The 16953-nt window shown below is 36.5% G+C and overlaps 1 protein-coding gene, 1 long non-coding RNA gene and 1 other non-coding gene across 30 annotated transcripts in view; 2 read left to right on the plus strand and 1 right to left on the minus strand.

The window, feature by feature from the left end:
• The window catches only part of LOC129770346 (ryanodine receptor), a 128975-nt gene extending 125723 nt beyond the window's left edge, over nucleotides 1-3252 (minus strand). For 7 of the 28 annotated variants that reach the window (XM_055773104.1, XM_055773116.1, XM_055773103.1 and 4 more), the window contains exon 1: nucleotides 2449-2789. The gene's annotated coding sequence lies outside the window, so the exon portion shown is untranslated. Of the gene's footprint in view, nucleotides 1-2448; nucleotides 2792-2916; nucleotides 3047-3108 lie in introns of those variants that run through there. The other 21 variants (XM_055773118.1, XM_055773120.1, XM_055773108.1 and 18 more) reach the window with 8 other exon arrangements.
• An 8101-nt stretch (nucleotides 3253-11353) lies between these two features.
• Nucleotides 11354-16953, plus strand: part of LOC129764241 (uncharacterized) — a 65242-nt gene continuing 59642 nt past the window's right edge. The window contains exon 1 of the long non-coding RNA XR_008741087.1: nucleotides 11354-11482. This is a non-coding gene — a long non-coding RNA (uncharacterized LOC129764241). The remainder of the gene's footprint in view (nucleotides 11483-16953) is intronic.
• On the plus strand, nucleotides 12255-12326 carry Trnae-uuc (transfer RNA glutamic acid (anticodon UUC)). The gene has a single exon. It is a non-coding gene; the product is annotated as a tRNA-Glu (tRNA).

The raw sequence follows: 16953 nt of genomic DNA on the forward strand, positions 1-16953 counted from the left end.
CTGTATTTATGCGGTTTTTTTTTGTGCGATTTTTTTTTGTGCGGTGTATGAAAAGAAATATATTTGACGAAGTTATCGTCCATTTAGCTTTTTTCGATGGTTATTATGCATTTTAGTGCGAAAAAGCATATTTGCGTCTCAATTATCCACTTCTGAAATCATTCCCCTCCTCTCATCAAATGCTCTAAGTTTTTCTAAGTTTTTGCATGACATTTTTTCTAACAGCAACACGTTTCGACATGCAACTAAAAGCACGAAACAACCAAACGCAACCGAAAAGGCAGAGTGTCCCATCGCAAAACAGGGAAACAAAAGGAAATTGAACGGTGAATGGCGTGGATTTGAGTTATTTTGACGGGGAAAATTTTTTTGTATGCGGTCCTTATCTACCGCACAAAAAAAATTTCAAAATGTGTACCGAACACGATTATTTAAAGCGTGAAGTTTTGCACGATTTTTTTATGCGACTTTTTTGTGCGGTCCCTATTCCCCGCACAAAAAAAAAAAGGTTTGCCTGTAATCTGTACATCACATGACATGAAGGACATGATGGATATGGATCAATAAATATGAACTTTTCATTTTTACCCAAATAAAACCGTTTCTTCTAGAAGGTTCCAGAAGAAAAGATCCTCAAATATTGTTTCACAGTAATGTTCGTGTAGTTAATTGTTTATTTTACCATTTATTGAACTACATATAAATACTACACGAAGCTTTTATTTCTCAAACATTGGAATGGGTAAAAAATCATTTGAAAACCGATCTTTTTCAAATAAAAAGGTTTCACAGGATCCATTTTCTTCCATTTTTTTAAAGCAATCTTCATGTTTTCTGAAAAAATATCATTGACTGAGCGAAGTGCATAATGAGCGGTTTGAGAGAAATGGGTAGATAGAGCGAAAAAGCAAGTCCCAGAGAATCGATTTTTGACAAAGAAAAACTGGACATTTCACACAATTTGAAGACATTTGGAACCAACATTATTTTTTTTTTGAAAACATTGATTTCATGTTCACTTTCCCATTCCATTTCCGATGGTCTAAAATCAAAACTTGGAGCGCTTCGCAGCACCCCTAAATCATGTCCGATTGAGCTGAAATATTGAAATCTAGAATCATTTTGTGACATTGTTTTTAGATTATCTGATCACTGGTGTACACAACTTTACGTCAATAAAAAATTGTTTTCATGTAGATATATTTTTTTTATGTTTACACCTCATTTTTAGTTTTTCTTGTGCTATCCGCGATTTTTGTTATCTGTGTCTATCTTCTTTCCACGTTTCCGGAAAATAAATTCCGAAGAACTTGTTATCGTAAAGGATAAAGATAAATGGACAGAGAATGAATATATGATTCCAGATGAAAGAGATACCTATGCATTACCCCTTAGCGAATCCCTAACGATCAAAGAAAGATATGTGATGTGAACGAGATTATTTTCTAAACAACGTCATGGAATCAAAGAAAAATGTAACAAGAGGTAATATTTCAATGTTATGTTTGTTTGAAGCGGGTTTTCTTTTTTTCAAAACAAAATAAACTTTTCAAGACTTGGTTATTGAATGTAGAATGTACAAGATATGTCTGTACTCACCTTGTTCAATTTTGAGAATCCACACGTCTCTGAAGAATACAATGCGGCAGCACATTGGATACGAAAAGTTTTCTGGGAAGATTATTATTCATTTTTCATCACATTACAACTTCCGCATTGCAGCTAAATTTCTTTCGATCAAAATTAACCATTTTATATCGCACTTAATCCATCGTTTCGTCTCCTCCGCTTAGTCACTCTATTAGTACATTTTCTTCAAATTATAACAGACGTTCATATTTTTAAATCGAGCAACCAGAGCACTTTCAACACGTTTTTCAATGATGAAATCCTGTTGGGTTTGACTTCAAACAGCATGCTTCCCCTTGGTTCGAGAATAGTCGCGACTTTGCTTCAGCTGATCTTGGCATTTTTTGTCGAAACACACAAACACACCCACACCCACTCATCAACAGAATTTACTCTGCTTATTTCGATAGCTTTTGTGCGTAGGTTTCTCAAGCTCTGGTTGACCGCCACTGGGATTTTTTTCTTTAATTTCCTCACTTAGCGTCATAATGCACAACACACCACATTCGTTTAGCCCACTGCTCGATCATCCTTCTAACCAACGCATACTTAATTCGCACACTCACACTAGCGCATCACTAGGCGTTCGTACGCATGGGTCGAAAAGTGCGCGCGTCGCTTTTCTTCATTGACGTTTGGTACGCGAGGAAAATTTTCCTCCGAGGCAATTTATTCTTCTTAAGGTAATCGACACTTTTTTCAAATGAAGCGACCACAAACCAAACGTTTCCAAATAGGTTCCACAATAATGAACACTTCTGGAGACAACGCGACCTAGCGTTGACTGCTAAGTCACACTTTTCGCCGAAGATTCATTACCTAATCCGTGCTAATATGTAATCGATTGCGACCGAAATTCACCACTGTATAACGATCGAGCGAGGCAAACTGAGTATCGGGACACTTTCTGGAGGTTCGATGGTTCCAACGGGTGTCGGGTTCTAACTGCCACTTGCTTGCAAAAACCGTAATCCACGGCCCGGTTTTTGCAGAACTCAAGATCCGCGATGTTCGCAACTGGCCCAACTGCGAGCAACTGGCCGTCTCGAGCCAAGGCGATATTTTAAGATCTGAGCGACGGCGGCGAATCACTAAAATATCACTCAGCCACCCCGGGGAAAAATGAAATTATTCTCGTTCACATCACACATCTTCCTTTGTCCGCTAGGGATTCGCTTAGGGGTAGTGCATCTAGATAACTCTTTCATCCGGAACGGATTTCGGAATCGGATGTGCACCACAAACTTCCAGCTCTCGGGGAAGCTTTTACCGAAAAAAAGAACTTACAACAAGAAGCCGCTGACGAATAGCACCGAAAAAGAAAAACCAAACGGAGGGATTGCTGCTGCGGGAGAAAGAAAAACGTTCGTTTCGAAGAGGCGGTTTCGTCGGTTCTGCTCCCTGCAGCTAAATTTATACGCCAACCGCAGAAGATGGTTCGGATGGAAACTCGTCCGACACAACCACACAAACACTTACTTCCTATCTTTTCTCGACTGGGTTGAGCAACAGCAACTCGTGTCGGTGTGTTAGTGCGCGATTTGATCTGCAGACGGAAAATTGCACACGTTCAACTTTCCTCGCTGACGAAGCGGAGGAAAATTTTGTTCTTATTGCCCCGACGTCCCGGACTCAACTGAGCTATGAAAACTCGGTACTTGATGAGCGAGGCTGCGATTGTAGGATGGAAAATGTAGTGAAAAATTTAACTGTGTTAATGTAGGGCTGTTTTTTTGGGTTGGATCTGGTCGGGTTAGATTGTACGCGGTATTATAACAAGATGAGCTCCTTTAATTTAGCTATTCCGGAATTTGATGTGTACTTAATTATCAAAAGACTTTCAACATAGTTGACTCTAAATATTTATAAAGAGTGGTAAATTATTGCCACAGTTTTAAATATCAGCAAAATATTTGGATATTTCTCCCTGTATACAGAGTCTCCTTGCCACTCTTCTCAAACTTCTGTTTGACCGTTTCCCAATATTCCTCGATTGGACGGGATTAGGGACAATTGGGTGAGGTGACGTACTTCGAATTTTCAGTTACTTTTGACTTAGGACTTCGTCTTTGACTTCTATATAGGGGTGTCACTCTACGAAAAATGTAACGAAAAATTAAGAGTTTTCAAATGCATATTACGCAGACTCGTTCTTACGATACATGTTATTATATATACCATTAGACGACAAATTTATCCAGCATTTTTTCATCAAAGACATCAACAGTCGAAATAGTAAAACAAGTGAGCAATTTTACTAATAAAAGAGGAATGTTTTGCAGGCGAATGCGAAGGTAAATAAACCGTGAATGTTGTATGCAACACAAGATTGTGTGCAATAATTCGTTGTATCAAACAAATTGGACATCCAGTCAATGTGTTGGAATAAAGGTGATGTAGATGGTGGAGTGGGTTAGTAAGATGGCCGCAATTCCATAGAAACTCATTGGGCCTTATTCCCGGTGTCGACATCTGGATACGGGATTGGTTTTCTACTAAAACTTATCATTATAATTTAAAATGTTCTTCAGATACAATTTTAGTATGAGATTATTTTACCACTTGAAAAAAAAACAAAGTTTTCCTTTCACATTGAACACTTGATACGGAGAAGTTAATTTCCATTCATAATATTATTTGAAATGTGTTCATTCTGCCTGAAAGCCACTTCACTAACTCGTAAAACGTAGTTCAAGGGTGTGCCGTTCATTTCACCGAGAAGTGTGTACGGGAATGAATAGTTTGCAAACGAACATTAGTTCACCGAAAAAGCTACTACTCCCGCAGTTTCATGAGATCACTAGCTGGCCCGGCAAACTTCGTCCCGCCCAAAATTAATTTTTCGTTATCACATCCATCCGTTTACTTACTAAGCACACGTTCATGGGTTCAATCGCAAAACTGTTCATTGATTGATCTTCTAATCTACTCTTTAAAAATATTTTGACGTAGAACTACGTCTTTTTGGCGAATTATATACCAAGCGAATCGGAAATTCCCTAAGATTTGTTTGATATGCTATACATTACAATCCCATAGTCTGTATATGGTTTAAATTGATGAAAATTGGAAGCATTCCCATTTCCTCATACATTTGTTCTGTCCATTTGTATGCTTTCTCGAACAGAGCTGTCAATAACGAGCAACTTATCGACGAGCAACGAATGGGAATCATGAGATGTAAAGTCTCCGTGAACAAAGAAAAAGAAGAAAAACGAAGGGGAATATTTGTCTAGAGTATAAACAGTGCATCTCGCTGAGGCAAACCTTCATTCTTCGGGGAGAAATCGACTGAACAACATCGTTGCTGGGCGAGCTGGACTTACGCCATTGCATTAAGGTTCTGAACTACACAATTGTGTGGGGAATCATCAAGTTAGGCTATCGTCAGCTCACCAAGAAAATGAATGTTCTGGAATTTTGTCAGTGATTTGGTTTCGCATGACGGTAGGAAAACTCACTCCACAAAGGATGACAGCTAAGCTAATGTAGACTGGCAATATTAACAGAAAGGGCTTCTGTTGAGCAGAGCGCAGAACGGAGATAAGTGTGTGTATATTTAGTTACTTCAACCCATCGATATATGGATATTTGTGTGCGTACGTGCGTGCTTCATAAGCCGTACGTAAAAATAGTGCATCTTCGCTAGGCTGAAACTTCATTTGTATCTGCTCCCGTTTGCATTGGCAATGTAACGATGCAACAATCGCCTATTGTTTATGCTATGATTGCCGATTGTTTTGTATGGCAAATTATGCAGACGTAATGATAAATATAAACAAGGAGGGAAGATAGCGGGAGGGAAATATTTACGCTAGGGTATTTGTAATGAATCTCTTCTGAGGCTAATATTCAGCCTTTTTCCAAGCAGGTCACATTGTTTATTTTCTGTCATCAATGCAATGAACTGACGCTATGGTGAAACAGGTGTTCAGGTTGTGCACCAAAAAAAAAATATTTGGGGAATACCAAGTTATTCAATAAGTTATATTAAATTATTAATTTATTTGAGCTCGCGTGCCAATCGCAAAACTGCTTTCATCTAGGATTGCATTTGCGCTTATCTTGATCATAATGAAGCAGTGCTACTCTTTTCAAGGTTGTTGAGATTAACACATAGAGTTTATTTCGTTTATTTAGTCACCAAGGCAGTAAATGTCTTTCTGGTATTTTGTATGTGGTTTGGTTTCGCCGCAAAGTATTGTTCTGCGCGCACAAGAATGAATCATCAAACAATTATCATCAAATGATTCTACAATTAAAAAAAAACATTCCAGAGCGACCAAACTGGTAGAATGGTTATTTCAAAATTTTCGTTGCATTATAAAAAAATATCCGCAGTTATAAACAAGCGACTTGAATTAGTGTAGTTCTACGTCAACAATGCGGTCGTGTCTTGAACACAACCTCCCATATTTTTTTTTACAGTAAAATTTCAGTACTCCTACCAATACTCGACATTATTATATCAGATTATTTTCAGACACAATTCTCGTGCAAGATTTTTTTTCCACTTGCAAATAACATGTTTATCTGTTACATGGAATAAATGTTTGATACAGAAAATATGACAAAATGAAGACAGCCCTAAATCGGACAATTCCTTTCTCGAGTTTTGCTCTTATCAACACATTCGGCGATCCATTTTTAATAATAATAATGAAGGTCCCGCCTCATTCCCCTACATAGGTTTGAGTTGGTCGATTATCTAGTTGATAATTAATCAATACATAACCAGTTTTACAAATGAAAACGAACTGATTTAATTTGCAGATATGAAATCACCTCTTTGTGATATCGGTATTTCACTTAGCTTCGTCTATTCAAAAGTTTCTTCGGACATGTTTGTGAGAAGTCACAGCAAATCTTTCAGTTCAGTCAAATCTCAAGAAGAAACGCTTGCTGTCCCGTCAAGCTATCCCATAGCATCTTCTGAGTTCACTGTAACCTGACTGCCAAAATTGTCAGACTTTTAACTTTTCAGATTAATCGAACATTTGACCCGTTGGATGAATTTCAGGTTGTAGCCTATCCCTTAATTCTGACGGTTGCCTGCTTCAGAAATAGCTATTGAGCCTTCTTTAGTTGACAACAGTCGTTCCCTCGATCTTAAACGAACCCCAAGCATAGCTGTGCTTCTTTTTAACGAATCTAACATATCCAATTCCACAATAAGAACAAACTCTACCATGTCACAATTCAGATTTCTCATGGCTGCATTATCGTGCACGTGCTCAAACTTATGTAGACTACTTTCTATTTTCTTTTTTTTTCTCTTTTCATTTCTCTAAACATACAAAAAATCCTTCATTATCATTGAGACGAAGATGGCAGTTCATTCTTTCATACACATACACAAACACAATTCGTTGAAAACAACTTCGTTCATTACAATTTAACCATTTATATTACATTTTTGATATGTGAAATACACTGTCGTTTAAAATCCACTAATGTGGTTGCTCTTTTAATGTGCCAAGGCATCGAATTAAAATAAGTTACACCTTGAAAAATAGGGAGTTCTGTGACACTCTACTTAAGAAGTGAGGTGTTCGTGCTTCGTCTACATTTCTGGTATTATATCTATGAATATCACTTCCTCTTTCAATTCGATCACACAAATATCGAGGCAGCAATCCATTTATAATTTTGAAAACGAACACCATAGTTAAATATACAATCCTTTGCTTCACAGATAGCCATGGAAGCGTGTTTAGCATGAAAGCTGAGGAAGTGATTCTATTACAACGCAAAATTAAGCGCATTACTTTATTTTGTAAACGTTGTAGCCTCAACATTTGTGTTTCGCTAGCAAGAAAAAGAATGGATGAACAGAAGTCTATGTGTGGCGATATTATTGTTTTATATAATTGAATTTTACTCGAAATTGTCAACTTATTTCTTAAACGGCACATGATACCGTATTTTTTTTTTGCAATTTTTTAATGACATTATCTATGTGAGACTTAAAAAGCAGTTTGTCATCTATAGTAACACCAAGATACTTCATCTCTCTAACGCGATCAAGTGTCTCACCATTTATCTCTACCAAACACTCGGTGTTATAATATCTCGAAGAAAATACCATGTACTTGGTTTTTCCAACATTTAATTTTAACTGCTTTTATATAGATAGGAGACAATATAGGAGTGCGTTTTATCACAGGAAATTTGGTTCCATTTGCTTGATTAGTTCTCGAGTTATGCAGAAATTTATGTTTTATTTCTATGGCAGTCCCTCCCCTTAGGAAGGTGGGAAGAGTGTTGAACCACCTTAGAAATGTTTCTTGCCATCTAAAACCTCTACATGCCAAATTTGGTTCCGCTTGCTTGGTTAGTTCTTGAATTATGCGGAAATGTTCGGTTCATTTGTATGGCAGAATCCCCCCCCCCTCACTCTCAGAAAGAGGGGAGGAGTGTCTATTCACCGTAGAAACGTTTCGTGTCCCCTAAAACCTGGGAATGCCAAATTTGGTTTCATTTGCTTGATTAATTCTCGAGTAATGCGGAAATTTGTCTTTAATTTCTATGACAGCCGAAACCCCCCCCCCCCCCCCCCTTACAAATAAGAACCTTCCCCAACCCCAAAAGCCCCTACATATCAATTTACATGTCGATCGGTTGAGTAGCTTCCGAGTCCATAAGAATCAGACAGAAATCCATTTTTATATATATATATATATAGATGTGTATTTTGCTTCAAAATATCACGAAATCGTAAGTATTGTCAACATTTCTTGTTTCTTTTTCATATTGGATGTAATAATGACGATATATTTTTCTGTTTACCGATCCACATATACTTAGTCTACCATTGCACCCTCACATGTGTCAAACTGACATTCATTAATCATTTTCATTTAGACAGTTGAACAGTAGAGCTACTTGTTTGTTGCAAACCGTTTGATGATTATTTGTACATATACCAAACGGCCATTTTCAGGGCCGCCATTCGGAATATCAAAAGAGTCAAAATAACAGATTTCTGAACAATGAAAAGAATTTCATAGAAAAAACAGGAAGTGGGTTATATCTATGGTATAACCGCAAGGGTGACGTAGGACTATCGTTGATTTAGAGATCATTTGTTTGAAGTTGAATCTGAATTCATTCTGAATGAATGAATATTTGGGGGACTTCGAAAACGAGAGCGTTACGTTGGAGGCACAAGGTTTTATGCATCCAATATTGGATACGGAAATATATTACTGATGGGGAAGAATAATCTTCAGAAGCTATCCTGTTAATTGCGATTGATTGAAAAATCACAAAACCAAATGTATTTGGTCAAAGTGTAACATGGATAGAAAACATTAAAATAAACTCTTTCACATGAATGTAATTTTAAATTCCCAGAGAAACTGGCAGATTATTTTCAGTAACGATTAGATATTACCACATTTTCCTCGATACTGGAAGCCCACCAGTGGTTAATGCTAACTCGATAACCATCTGTTAATAGCACTTGATTGAACAATATTTGGTCACAGTGTTACATGAAAGAAACATTCAAATAAACTCTTTCACATGACTGTATTTTTAAATACCCAGAGGATCTGGCAGATTATTTTCCGGATCTTTCTCGATGCTGAATGGCATCCAAACGGAAAGAATTCCGTGCGTGTATGTGTGTGTGTAGCGGCTACTTCGATGGTCACCTTTTCTTCTCCTGAAGGATCGGCTTCTCTGTGCTCCCTCACAGGTTCAAACAAACTGCTCGCGTTTCAGGGCAGATCTCGATCCTTCGCCGTCCAGCGCCCTCAGCAACGATGTTGTCTTGTCGATGTCCTCACGAAAAATGAATGCATCTCACCACCAGAATATCGCTTAAGTATGCTTTTTGTTCTTCTTGAATGGCGTTAACGTTCCCTTGTGGAACTTTTGCCGTCTCAACGTATGCATTAACTAGCGTCATTTATTAATACTTGGTCGAGATTTCTTAAGCCAAATAACACGCCTTGAATGTATTCCGAGGGGCAAGCTCTTGAATACGCATGACCACAGTGCAAGTCGAAGGAAATTTCTTTGACGAAAAATCCCCCGGCCAGAACGGGAATCGAACCCGAACACCCGGCATGATAATGTGAGACGCTAACCACTCGGCCACGGGTGCACTATGTTTTTTGTGCGTGATTGAATACTATGCTTTTTGTGCGTGATTGAATCGAGAGAAGGCGTGGTTTACGATGGCAATTTGGGAGGCAAACTAGAGGGGAATGAACTCTCTGAGCTCGGAACTTTCGGCGACTGAGCAATAATCGATTGCGGGCGCATACAATATTCGATACGGAAATATCCTACTGATGGGGAAGAATAATCTTCAGAAGCTATCCTGTTAATTGCGATTGATTGAAAAATCACAAAACCAAATGTATTTGGTCAGTGTTACATGGATAGAAAACATCCAAATAAACTCTTTCACATGAATGTATTTTTAAATTCCCAGTGGAACTGGCAGATTATTTTCCAGATCTTTCTCGATGCTGAATGGCATCCAAACGGAAAGAATTCCGCGCGTGTATGTGTAGCGGCTGCTTCGAGATCTTCCCGGGGAACCGTTTATGGCATCACTCTCCTCCTGATGGATTCCCTTCTGGCCTAAGGTGCACAAACAGGCTCTTGGTGACACCGTTCATCCGAGCTTTCATGATAAACGAAGAGCTTCACCACAACAGCGACAACATGCTCCAATCGCTGTTCAATTAGAACTGAGTGGATTTCCGAGCGGCGCTCGCTTATATACCGATTGGTGATTTCAATAGCCTGTTTTGAAAGCAATTTTAAGACTATTGAAACAAGTTTTTGGATCAGAAAATAACAAGTATAGAACGCGTAGACATTTTATCTTTCGAATGAAGTGTTTATCATACCATTTCGTTCAGTTGTTTAGAAGCTATTAACGCTCAAAATCTCGGTCTCCGGCGTAACGCTTTCGTTTTCGAAACTTTGATTTTACACCCCGGTATAGAAATGAAAGACGTAGTCCTACGACAAAAATAATTGTTCCGTACATTCACAGTCCTACGTCAAACTTACGTCCGAGCTCCTAAGCTCAGACCCTTTTACTTTTTATAACAAAAACCTTTTTTATCGCCCGCAACTGCAAATATCCTTCCAGATCAGTAATTTTCTAGCAAACTTGTCAGCTTTCTAGAGTAAATTTATACTTATTCGTTATTTTTTCGATGCACTCTTCTGTTTTTCCATTATCCAGTTAGACCGGACAGCGGAGACAGTCGATTGATCATTGTTGAGTTATTTATAGAACATCAGTCCGATGTTTCTTGCAGAGCAGAGCAGTTGTATGGATGAATCGATCTTATTTCGACCGTGGATCGATCTCCATCGCTGATGATTGTTGCATGGACGTAGTTATTCTGTAACAACACAAACATGGTCAATGAGGGCCCTGAGTTTTGAACTCACGATCGATCGCCAATTCGATCGATCGTGCGTTTTATGGTGTTCATAGTGTACTACCCTCTTAACAATGAAATCGTAGTATTCGTATGGTATTTATGTCGATACGAATGCTGGTATATCTACATCCCAAAAATAAAGGAAGTTACGAAATCACAAAAAATATCATTATCAGCACATGTTTCGCACCATCCCTGATGTATCAACAGACATTTTCGACATTCAAGCTCCAATTTTCCGCGTATTCGAACATTTCCGTCCCGAAGCGAACCGAGTGCAAACAGTTGTCACCCAGACGGGTGACGAAAAAACGGTTTGTTTTCAAACGTTCTGTCGTAGTGTGCGTTTCGGAGGAAGAATTTGTGTTGGTAATCATTTTCCCGGCCTGAGCGTACGCATGCGGAAAATGGGTGAGCTCCCAGAAATCATTGCGGTATGTGACAAACAGCTTGGTTAAAAATGTTGTTTGAGATTATTCGATGTTCGAAATAAGTCGGAATAAACAATAAAAACAGATGATTGATTAGCTAACCACGAGAAGAGCTTATAAACACACTTACGAATCTTCCAAGGGGATGTTATTTTGCGCTAATGGCGAACCGTTAGGCTCCCTCAGTCAAATCCTCTCGTTCACCCACGGTCAAACATTCAACAAGTGTGTTTCATATGGTCTCTCATTTGGCACGATTTTCATGTTTTACGCTAGTCAAAACAAGCGTTGTTCTCAATTTCTCATTCGTGCAGGCGGAATCCGTTTGCCGAACGCTATTTTCGTGCATTTGCGGCATGTCGCTGTCAGGGTGTTGGTGATGTCGCGCTATGTTTTCCCGCCAATTAGCCCATGTTGATTGATAATCTACCCCTCGCAGATTTTTCCCAACTTTCCCTGCGCAACAGCTCCACAAAGAAGTGATGCAGTGGCTTTTGCTTCTTTGTCACCTTTCGCTAGTGGGGATTTTGATATTTATAAATAGACGGAATGCCTCTGCATGAGGGAATGGGATTTTTGCTGCTTGTTAGAGCACCAATGTCATCTGGTTCATCGAAAGGCTATTTCCGGAGCGAGTGGGTCGAATGGATTTGTGATTCAATTGAATAATTATTTCAAATGAAAAGTCGTGATTGGTTTATTTCAATTTTTATACAAATTTCATTCATTGTTCTGCATAACGAACTGACAGCTTGCAGATGCATCATATGCAGCCTCCCATATGGTCTAGTGGCTAGGATATCTGGCTTTCACCCAGAAGGCCCGGGTTCGATTCCCGGTATGGGAACTAGTCTTTTTGATACAACCACTAAAGCGTGAATTGGGTCTAGCCCTTCTCTCTGTGGTCGGGGTCAATCTATCATTCGTATTTGTTTTGGCTCCAATAATGTAAGCCGTACGGACGAAAACAAATTGTATTTCGAAAAATCGCTTTTAACATACTAAAGTTTCAGCCCATCACGAAAATCAAGGTCTTAAAGCATGCGCAAAAACTGGTTGATATACATTTAGCTCGGTTTATGTGTTGGTACGTTATTTGATCAATAATTAACTATTCGTTGCATGATTTTCATCGCTCTGGGACCTCCACAAAAATTCGACTGCTGAAAACTGAAACTAAAACTAAAATGAACACAAAGATATATTATTAAAAAACAGCTGAGCAAGTTGAAATTGTCCGGTTGATGTTCTAGATATTACTAGCGGGACTATTCCTTCGATCCTTTGATTTGACATATACAGGGTCTTTCAGATTAAACGCTCACGCAAGAAAATCGGATAGCTCCTTATAAATTTTGTTTTTCGCTCCGTCGAAAGTAACAAGTGATTGAAATTTGTTGCGTGGGCGTTTAATCTGAAAGACCCTGTATATATATTTTTATACGACATAAATCTTCAAAAATATTAACTATACCGGTAAGTTTCTTAGGTTTCACAACAGATGGCGTAACTTGATTATTATTCCAGTGAATGAAATTTCCAGACATTCGTTGGAAAGCTACTGTCATTTTACGTATTTTTCAGTACGTTGAAGTTGGAGCGTAAACAGCATAGTTTTTTGTGTTTTTTGTGGGGAGTGTTACTTCATTACTTCAATATAAAAAAAAAAAGCTGCGGAAAGTCATCGCATTTTGGTGGAAGTTTATGGTGACCATGCTCCAAAGTGGTAATTTTGTCTTGGAAGGCTATGAACGTTTCGGGCCGCCAAAAAAGTTTGAAGATGAAGAATTGGAGGCTTTACTCGATTAGGATCGGTCACAAACGCAATAAGCACTCACAAAAATTTTTCAAAAAATTATAACTCATAAACTATAATACCTATAAAATTTGAATAAAATTATGAAATGTGGAAAATTGTTCAAATTTTCATAAAAAAATACCAAAATTTTTTTTTGAATAAAATTTTGTCAAAAAAAAAATATTTGAAAAATTCGAATTCATTTTTCTCAAAAACGTATTTTTTTATTAAATTCTCAAAAAAAATTATATAAATAGCTTTTACAATTTCCAATAAGTCGTCCATACATCGGAAGATGGGCACTCTTACATGGAAAAAGTTTTTCTAACAACAACCTTTTCATGTTTTCTATGAAAAAACTTCAACTAACCCTAATTTTGTTTAAAGTCAAGATAGCAAAATAGTATATTCGACAAAGTTTTAGATCTTATTAAAATCTTATTAAAATATTATATTATTATAGTTTCTGACATACAGGACAATTTGTTATGGTGACCCCTGGAAAAATAACGTTCTACTCGTTACATTTTCGTGTGTGAATTCTCACGTTTGACATGTTCTTGACATGTCTCTGAATAGGAAAAAGTTAGCAGAGCATGTAAATCGCGATAATTTAAACATAAAAATGTTACGAATTAAACATTAATAATAATTTTCCAAAGAAAAACACGAAAAAGTTGAAGATCCAATTACTTTTTCCCTGGAAAAGAGGCCATTTTCAGAGGTTACTTGTTGGAAATTTCTATTTTATCAGAATTTGAAAAGAAACATGTTTTCGAGAAAAATAAATTTCAATTTTCAAAATATGTTTTTTCAATGATTTTTTTTTCAAATATTTGCATGATATTTTTTGATGAAAACTTTAATAATCCCCTACTTTTCATTCTTTAACCAACATTTTGTAGATCTCATAGTTTTTAAAGTAAGATTTTTCGAGAAAAAATGTTGAAAAAACTCAAAATTTCGAATAATTTCTTACACAAAACCTATCAGACCTACACAATTCAATTGTAGGAAATTATTATGTTTTCATTAGAAAATATCAGGTAAATTTCAAATCGTTAAAAAATATTTCGAAAATCAAAATTATTTTTTCTACTAAACATGTTTTTTTTCAAATTCTGAAAAAAATAGATATGAATATCCCTTACAATTTCCAACAAGTCACCAATACATCGGAAGATGACCACTTTTACAGGGAAAAAGTCAGTCAAACATCAACTTTTTCATGTTTTTCTTTGGAAAATTATTGTTAATGTTTAAATCGTAACATTTGTATGTATAAATTATCACGATTTACATGCTCTGTTAACTTTTTTCTATTCAGAAACATGTCAAGAACATGTCAAATGTAGAAATTCACACACAAAAATGTAACGAGTAAAACATTATTTTTCCAGGGGGTCACCATAACAAATTGTCCTGTATTTCAGAAACTATAAAAGATAGAAAGTGGACCTCTTGGACGAAAGTTCATATTTTAATAAGATCTAAAACTTTGTCGAATACACTATTTTGCTATCTTGACTTTAAACAAAATTAGGATTAGTTGAAATTTTTTAAAAGAAAAGATGAAAAAGTTGTTGTTCGAAAAACTTTTTCCCTGTAAAAGTGCCCATCTTCAGATGTATGGACGACTTGTTGGAAATTGTAAGGACTATTCATATAATTTTTTGAGAATTTAAAAAAAATACGTTTTTGAGATAAAGTAATTTTAATTTTTAAAATATTTGTTTTATTCAGCGTTTTTTTTTTTGATAAAAAATTTGGCATTTTTTTGTGAAAATTTAAACAATTTTCTACATTTTATCCTTTGACTTGAATTTTGAAGGTAGAATAGTTTTTGAGTTATAATGTTTTGTAAAATTCAAGAAATTTTTTTTGGCCCTGTTAAAAAATGAGTCTATTTTTTTTTGAATATTTCAAGTATTGCTTAAAAACCCCATATGTTTACACTTACAACGTTTTGTTGCTATCTGAGATGGTGCTGCCAACTCCTAAGACGAGTTGGCATGAAATTTGTCAGATATGATATTCCATCCAGAAAACTAGCTAATTTCTACAATTGTCCAAAGCTATGATTTTTGAACAAAAAGGAAATATTGATTTGTCGGACCACCCTAAAATGGAAATGGACACCCTAATATTTTGTGATAAGGAACAAAATTAGTAATTTCAAAGAAAATCTGAGAATCACTACATCGGTTTGGCATGGAATGGCTGTATAATCGAGTCCGCCCTGATTATCACTTTTCGATTATATCATGTGATTTTTTTTCATCGTGATATAATCGAGACGGTATTGTATTTAAAACTATTAGTTTCCTCAAGAGTTTGTATTTAAACGAGGGTCGTTAGAAAAAAAGGTTCAGTGCCTCAGAAATCGCGGAAAAATAAAGTTAGGACAAATAACAAGGTGATTTTCGTAATCTACGTTTTATTTTCTATTTTTCTACATAATCGCCATAACGTTCGAGGTATTTTTCATAGCGTGGCAAGAGTTTTTCTATTCCAGGCGCAAAGTGCGTACACCCAAACTAGCGTTGGCAGAAAACATGTCATCTTTGGCAGAAAAGATGCCATTTCATGGTCATGAGAGTAAAATGCGCAAATAATGAGCTATTTTAAAAGCTTGAAAATGGTTTGTATGTATGCGAGCAGACATCTCTTTCTGTTTTCTTTTCTCTTTTCATTTGGGATTGTACAAAAAAAAGTCCATACGACGTCAATGGGAATCGAACCTAGGTCGGCTGGATTACAAAGTTACATTACACGACCACGCTATCCATACAGCTGCCAGCGCTATTCAAAAGATGCGTGATAATATTACACCTCATCATAAAATGAAGTTGGAAGGTGTTTTCTAAGACGATAAAGAAGAACATGAACGAGAATATATCTTTCTCTGTCTGGGCCGTGTATTTGGCAAACTATACGAAAAGCTTTCATTTAAATGTGTCTCCTGTTTCGCTCCCTCATATTGGCTCTAGCATATATTATACAAATGATATACATGTATTGGGGAGTAGAACATTTTATGTTATCTTTCAGCTCATTTAACCCTCCTGTACTCAGGTGCAAAATCATAACACGTATACTCGCGCACGGTGTCACAGTCCGAAAATTGAACTTCTCTGTAATAATGCCATTGTGTATTTTTCAGGCTTTATTGGCATTTATTTGAAGAAGAGGGTATAATTGAATGAAAAAACTCCAAAAAAATATGTTTTCTCCATCATTATTATGTTTCAATAGTCATCCAACTCAGCATCCTCAAAATAGAGTAATTTTCGATACTCCAACACAAAAAACGAAATTCGAATTTGTCACTGTTATTAATTAAAAATAAGCAACTGAATATAATTTATGGAAGTATAAAGAGCTATAAAACAACATAAAATCGTATTAATCGGTTCTGGTTACGTTGGAGTAAGAATCAGAACATAGCATAACTGCATGCTCGAAACAAACATATTTTTTACATTTCATGCAGTTATTGCGTATTTTTCGGGTCTTTTATCAAAAAGAAGAATGTATAACGACCTTCTAGATAATTACCAGATGATAAAGGTTCTGGAATATAAAGTTTGCATATTTCTAATATTCTTTGTCTCTGTATTCTTGGTAAACTAAGAAGTAATGCCATTTTTAGATGGGGCTTAAAAAGATGATATTA

The sequence above is a fragment of the Toxorhynchites rutilus genome, chromosome 2, assembly GCF_029784135.1.
Source record: "Toxorhynchites rutilus septentrionalis strain SRP chromosome 2, ASM2978413v1, whole genome shotgun sequence".
NCBI lineage: Eukaryota > Metazoa > Arthropoda > Insecta > Diptera > Culicidae > Toxorhynchites > Toxorhynchites rutilus.